The sequence below is a fragment of the Cicer arietinum genome, chromosome 6 (genome assembly GCF_000331145.2).
Source record: "Cicer arietinum cultivar CDC Frontier isolate Library 1 chromosome 6, Cicar.CDCFrontier_v2.0, whole genome shotgun sequence".
Taxonomy (NCBI): Eukaryota; Viridiplantae; Streptophyta; class Magnoliopsida; order Fabales; family Fabaceae; genus Cicer; species Cicer arietinum.
This window is the reverse complement of record NC_021165.2, coordinates 46,956,138-46,963,799: the sequence shown is the minus strand read 5'-3', so window position 1 is coordinate 46,963,799 and position 7,662 is coordinate 46,956,138.

Sequence of the window (7,662 nt, the reverse complement as noted above, 5' to 3'; positions counted from 1 at the left end):
TATGCTTGATGGCAAGAAGAGGTAATGAATTCTGAACTTTGTCATTTCTGTGAACAAATGGGAAAATAATTTGATAACTTGTTAAATGACTCAAATCTTCTTATTCAAAAATGTAGTTCTTTGAAAGAACAATTTTATAAAGAAAAAGAAGAAAAAGAAGAAAGTCAGGCCAAAAATAATTTGTTAAAAAATATGATTCAAAAACGTTCTGCACTACAAACGGAGAACGTTCGACTAAAAAATGAAAACGAACTTCTCAAAACAGATTTACTAAACTTCATTAAAGCCACTGAAACCTTTCATAACATCATGGGATCTCAAGTAGGAATTTTCGATAAAGCTAGGCTTGGTTTCAATTAAACCCAAAAAACCAAGCTATATGATAATTTCTTTGTCCCAGAAAGAAAGGAAGAAAAATGCAAGACTAGATGCTCATATTGAAAAAAACTTGGACATCTGGAATTTGCTTGCTATTTTAGAAAAAGAGATGAAAAAATTGAAAGAAAAAAGGTTTTTAAAAAAGAGAATCATTCTGTCAAAACAGTGCCAAAAAAACAGCAAAACGGAGAACATTCTCTAGGATGGCTCCCAAACGGAGAAAGTTCCCAATCACAAGCTGTACGCCTTGGAAACTCGTTTAAACCAAAGCTTAAATCTTCTGAAACCTACATTGTTAAATCCATTTCAAAACCAACGACTAAAAACACAATTGTTTTTAAAAATAAAGGAATGATATATCATTTCAAAGGAAAAACTAATTCTCAAGGACCCAAAACAAAGTGGGTACCTAAGGCTGAAATAATATCACATGCAGGTTGGTTCTCCAAATACAAAGAGAAAGCCTTGGTTCTTGAAACAAGATAATTTACTTACACCTAATTCACCCCCCCCCCCTCTTAGGCGTACTTCTGTACTTACAATTGGTATCAGAGCGGGTTAAGGTAACTTACTCCTCGATCAAATATACATGGCTTCCGCACAACCTGTTTTTAGAGATGGTGGTAGCAGTACCAAGCCACCATATTTTGTTGGAGAGCACTACGATTTCTGGAAAATACGTATGCAAGCATATCTTGAAGCACAAGGAGATGACATATGGGATGTAGTTGAAAATGGGCCTCATTTTCCAAAAACTGTCATCAATAACAAAGAAGAAATTAAGAATAAAAAACTCTTGGACTGATGATGATAAAAGAAAAGTGTTGTTTGATAAGAAGACTAAAAATATATTGCAATCTGCACTAGGAATGAATGAACTTTTCCGGATATCTCACTGCAAAACAGCAAAAGAAATATGGGATACGCTGGAAATAACTCATGAAGGCACCATTGAGGTAAAAAGATCTAAACTCAACACACTATCACAAGAATATGAGTTATTTCGAATGCATCCTGGAGAGTCTATTCTAGACTTACAGAAAAGGTTCTCCCACTTAACCAATCACTTGACAGCACTTGGAAAAGTCTTCACCAATGATGAACTAAATCTAAAAGTACTAAGGTCATTGACAAGGGCATGGCAACCAAAAGTTACAGCAATATCCGAAAAGAAAAGCCTATCCAAAATGTCTCTTTCTGCACTATTTGGAAAACTTCAAGAGCACGAAATTGAACTTGGAAGGCTAGAACAAAATGAAAGTCAAGAAAAGAAGACCAAAAATATTGCTTTAAAGACCGAATCAAGAGAACAAATCAAAGACAATGATTCAGATGAAGATGAAAATATTATCCTTCTTGTTAAGAAATTTGGTAAGTTTCTTAAAAATGATAGAACATTCAAAAAAAAAGCTTCAAGAAGAAAGATAATTCTACATCAAATCAAAACTTCACTTGCTTTGAATGTGGAAAACAAGGACATATTAAAGCAGATTGCCCAAACCTTGCTAAGAAAAAAACGATAGAACATTCAAAAAGAAAAGCTTCAAGAAGAAAGATAATTCTACATCAAATCAAAATTTCACTTGCTTCGAATGTGGAAAACCAGGACATATTAAAGCAGATTGCCCAAACCTTGCTAAGAAGAATGTCAACAAAAAGAAAGACTTCAAGAAGGCATACATAGCTTGGGAAGACAATGAAGTAAGTTCATCTTCAGAAACAGAAAGTGAAGAATGCGCCAACGTTGCATTAATGGCCTCACATCAATCAGATGATGAAGAAGAGGTTAGTAATATAGACTCTCCTCATTATATTTAGACTAATAATGAATTAATTATAGAATACAATGATGCTCAAAACGCAATAAATGAATTACTTATTGAATGTAAAAATCTGTGTAAATTAGTATCAACACAAAAGAAACAAATCTCAAGTTTACAAGAAAAAGTTGATATTATGGAGAAAAATTCTGAAAAACTAAAACAGAATTCTGCATGCAATAAATGTGAATCCCTCTCTTTCAAAATTGTTCAATTAAATAGAGTGATTGAACGGTACGAAAAGGGACAATTAGGATTGGAAAATGTTCTAAACATGCAAAGATACTCAAATGACAAAAGTGGTCTTGGATATTCAAAATTTGATAAACCAAATTTGAACAAAACTATTTTTGTTAAAGCAAGTAGTCAATCTAATCAAGAAAAGATTATAGTTATGAAAAAGGATGATCTTTATAATAAGAAAATTATTCAAAATAAATCTCATACATATGCTACTAATAGTAGATTTAATCCTACTTGTTCTTATTGTGGTCTTCATGGTCATACACCTAATACATGTCATATTAGAAACATTAGTGTTCCAAAAGGTCATTTCATATGGGTAAAGAAAGGTACTAACCATCAAGGACCCAAAGCACATTGGGTACCTAATAAAGTTTGATTTCAATTTTGTAGGTAAGCAAACAAAAGACTTCAAACATGTGGTACTTGGATAGTGGCTGCTCTAAACACATGACGGGTGATATAACAAAATTTTCAGCTTTAACACTTGAGTCAAAGGGACATGTAGTATATGGAGACAACAACAAAGGAAAAATTTTAGGCATTGGAAAAGTTGGTACAGCACCATCTCCCTCAATTGAAGATGTCTTATATGTTGAAGGTCTAAAACATAATCTCATAAGCATCAGCCAGCTTTGTGACAAAGGATACAAGATAGTTTTTAATAAAGATGAGTGCGTCATCCAAAATGAAGCTACAAATGAAACTCAGTTTGTTGGTAAGCGTTTCAAAAACATTTTCATACTTAATTTTGAAGATTTATCCTTGAAAATGAAATGTCTTTTGGTAAGCGACAATAATGATGCTTGGCTATGGCATAAGAGATTTGCTCATATTCACATGGATCATTTAAACAAATTGGTCAAGCATGATCTTGTTGTAGGCTTACCAAAAATGAAATTTATAAAGGATAAATTATGGGACACTTGTCAAAAAGGCAAACAAACAAAAAGTTCTTTCAAACCTAAAATTGTCATTTCAACCTCTATACCACTACAATTGATACATATGGACTTGTTTGGTCCATCAAGAACCAAAAGTCTTGGTGGAAACTCATATGGACTAGTTATTGTTGATGATTACTCAAGGTTCACTTGGACCTTATTCTTGGCAAATAAAAATGAAGCTTTTAAGGCATTTAAAAACTATGCCAAGCTAGTCCAAAATGAACAATCTGCCAAAATTGTATCAATTAGAAGTGATCATGGAAGGGAATTTCAAAATACTTCATTTGAAGAATTTTGTGAAGAAAATGGCATTTTTCACAATTTTTCTGCACCAAGAACACCACAACAAAATGGGGTCGTTGAGAGAAAGAATAGATCCTTGATAGAGCTTGCTAGAACTATGCTAAGCGACTCAAATCTACCAAAATACTTTTGGGCAGATGCTGTAAATGCAACATGCTATGTTTCCAACCGGGTAATCATTAGGCCAATTCTTAAGAAAACTCCATATGAACTTTACAAAGGTAGAAAACCCAATATCGCTCACTTCCACATTTTTGGATGTAAGTGTTTTGTGTTAAATAATGGTAAAGACAACCTTGGAAAATTTGATGAAAAAGCTGATGAAGGTATATTTCTCGGTTACTCTTTATCTAGTAAAGCATTTAAAATTTTTAATAAAAGAACTTTGTTAGTTGAAGAATCAATGCATGTAACCTTTGATGAAACTAACCCCATAAAAGAGGAAAATATTATTTCTTGTGATGATGATGATACTTTTGAAAGCAATGATCCAAGCAAAGAACTTCAACAAGAAAGTGGAGTCAATATTGAAAGGCAAAGTGATGATCTTCCTAAAGAATGGAGAACCCATAGATATCACCCTATTGACAACATCATAGGTGATATAAATAAAGGAGTCACAACAAGGTTAAAATTGCAAGATGCTTGCTTAAACATGGCGTTTGTTTCTCAAATCGAACCCTCCAAAATTGGTGAAGCACTTAAAGATGATCAATGGATACTTGCCATGCAAGAAGAACTCAATCAATTCGAAAGAAGCCAAGTTTGGGAACTTGTTCCTAATCCTGGAAATAAACACATCATTGGTACAAAATGGGTGTTCAAAAATAAACTAGATGAGAATGGCATAGTTGTTCGCAACAAAGCTAGATTGGTCGCTCAAGGATACAATCAAGAGGAAGGGATAGACTTTGACGAAACATTTGCTCCGGTAGCAAGACTAGAAGCCATACGTCTACTATTAGCATATGCTTGCTCCATGAATTTTGAGTTATATCAAATGGACGTGAAAAGTGCATTTCTCAATGGGTACATAAATGAAGAAGTTTATGTCAAGCAGCCCCCTGGATTTGAAGATTCCAAAAATCCCTCACACGTTTACAAATTGAAAAAGGCTCTTTATGGTCTAAAACAAGCTCCAAGAGCTTGGTATGACAGATTAAGCACCTTTTTATGTGAACGAGGATTTGACAAAGGAGAAGTTGATAAAACGTTATTTGTCAAAAGAGAAAATGGTCACACATTATTGGTTCAAATTTATGTTGATGATATAATATTTGGATCAACCAACAAGGACATATGTGAAGAATTCTCTTCAATAATGCAAGGAGAATTCGAAATGTCCATGATGGGAAAATTAAACTATTTTCTTGGACTTCATATCAAGCAACTTGAGCACGACATCTTCATCAATCAAGCCAAATATTGTAAAGAATTACTAAAGAAATTTGAAATGGAGAATTGCAAAGAAAGTACAACTCCAATGGGCTCCGGAACATATGTTGATAAAGATGCATCAGGAATTTCCATCGACATATCCAAATATCGAGGTATGATTGGATCATTATTATATCTAACGGTCAGCCGGCCAGATATCATGTTTAGTGTTTGTCTGTGTGCAAGATTTCAGGCAGATCCGAAAGAATCACATTTAGTAGCTGTTAAAAGAATTATGAAGTATCTGAAAGGAACAAAAAATGTAGGCCTATGGTATCCCAAGGGTAGCATATGTAGCCTAGTTGGATACTATGATTCGGATTATGCGGGATGCAAAACAGACTGTAAAAGCACCAGCGGCACGTTCCATGTCTTAGGAAATGCACTAGTTTCATGGTCTTGTAAAAAGCAAGCTTGTGTTGCACTTAGCACTGCTGAAGCTGAATACATTGCAGCAGGAAGCTGTTGTGCTCAGATTCTCTGGCTCAAACAGCAATTACATGACTATGGAGTTGATCTCGGATGCATTCCCTTAAGATGTGATAACACAAGCGCAATAAACATCTCAAAGAATCCAATCATGCACTCTAGAACTAAACACATCGATATCCGACATCATTTTCTACGGGATCATGTACTTAAAGGTAATGTTGAGGTAACATTTGTTGATACACACAATCAATTGGCCGATATTTTTACAAAACCGTTACCTAAAGACTCATTTTATAAAATCCGAAGAGAACTTGGTATTTTGAGTGAATTTGATCTTTAACCATTGCATGATATACATAGTTTGTCATATCTCTTATTTCTTGTTGATTATTGCTTTTTGATATATGAATTTGTGTATTACATGATGCAATTTTCATAAAAAACTGAGTTTTTAAGCAAAATTGTGCTTATGTAGTCGAATACAAATGTATGTATTCGAATACAAACTTTCCCAGATTTCTTGTATTCGAATACAAAGGATGTGTAGTCGAATACACGTTCCCAGAAATTCGAATACAAATGATGTGTAGTCGAATACACGTTCCTAGAAAAATGTGTATTCGAATACAAGAAGGTGTAGTCAAATACACCTTCGCGTTTTTGCCCAGATATAAAAGTTGCTTCACATATTTAGGGTTATTTTATTTGGTATTCGAATATATTCTTGATACACAATAACACTTGGTTAATACATTGAGATTACTTTTTCAGATCAAATAGAAAAAGAGGATTATCAACAATCAAAAAGATAGCTGGAAAAGTGATCTTGAAAGACAAGGATTCTCATAAACAAATCTTTGATATCCAGAATTGTGAGAAGCCATTTTGACCAAGATTGAAGACTACTTTTTGTTCTTTCTGTATTCTGTTTGTAATAATTCTTTGAAACAAAAACAAAGCGAGAAAATCCAGCTAGAAACTGGTGACTACTTTCTTGGGTGAGAGTGCTCAACAAGAAAGAGTTGTACTTTGATTCTGTGATAGGTTGCTGAGTATCTACAAGGATCAGAGGGTGATCAATAGGAAAGAGATCATTAAGATAGATAGGTTTCGGGGAGGAAACTGGACAATCTGTAATTGATTCTTTCTATTGGAGAAGAAAATCTGAAATCCGTTTGGATTTGCAGGACTGGATGTAGGTTGTCAAGTGGACAACTGAACCAGTATAAATCCTTGGTGCAATCTTCTCTAACCCTTATCTCCTTTGATTTACTATCTTGATATATCTGTATATGTGATTAAAATTAGATGCATGTTAAACATATTCTGTTATAAGTAATATTGTTTAATCTGATAATTTGTCTTGTATGCATCTTGGTTAATTTCATATCAATCTAATAAAACTTGCTAATCTTGTATGCCACAATTTAATTTCCGCTGTGTGTATGAAATTGATTTAATTTCATAAAGAACTGATACATTCTGATATATTCCGCTTATTACGAGGTCATATATACCAACACTTATGTAGTCGAATACAAATGTCTGTATTCGAATACAAACTTTCCCAGATTTCCTGTATTCGAATACAAAGGATGTGTAGTCGAATACACGTTCCCAGAAAAATGTGTATTCGAATACAAGAAGGTGTAGTCGAATACACCTTCGCGTTTTTGCCCAGATATAAAAGCTGCTACACATAAGTTAGGGTTATTTCAGTTGGTATTCGAATACAGCCTCAGTTCCTTCTCTCATCTCTCTCAAACTCATCCATCCTCCTTCCACTTACTTACCCATTCACTCAACCTAACAAAATCCATTACTCTTTACTTCCTTCTTGTCATCCCTCTTCAAATCTCTCACAACTCTCACATTTTCTCTAAAACCCACTTTCACCAAAAATACCCTTTCTCACCATGGATGCTCGCAAACGAGGACCAAGAACCAAGCATGCAGCAGTGGGTCCTTCAAGAAAACGAACAAGGAATCCCAACATCACAGATTTATCCCGGCTTCTACACACACCGGAAGAAATTGATTGTTTTCGCACATTCTACTCGGACAAGCGACTTATCATTCCAAAGTACGGTACTTTAAACTTT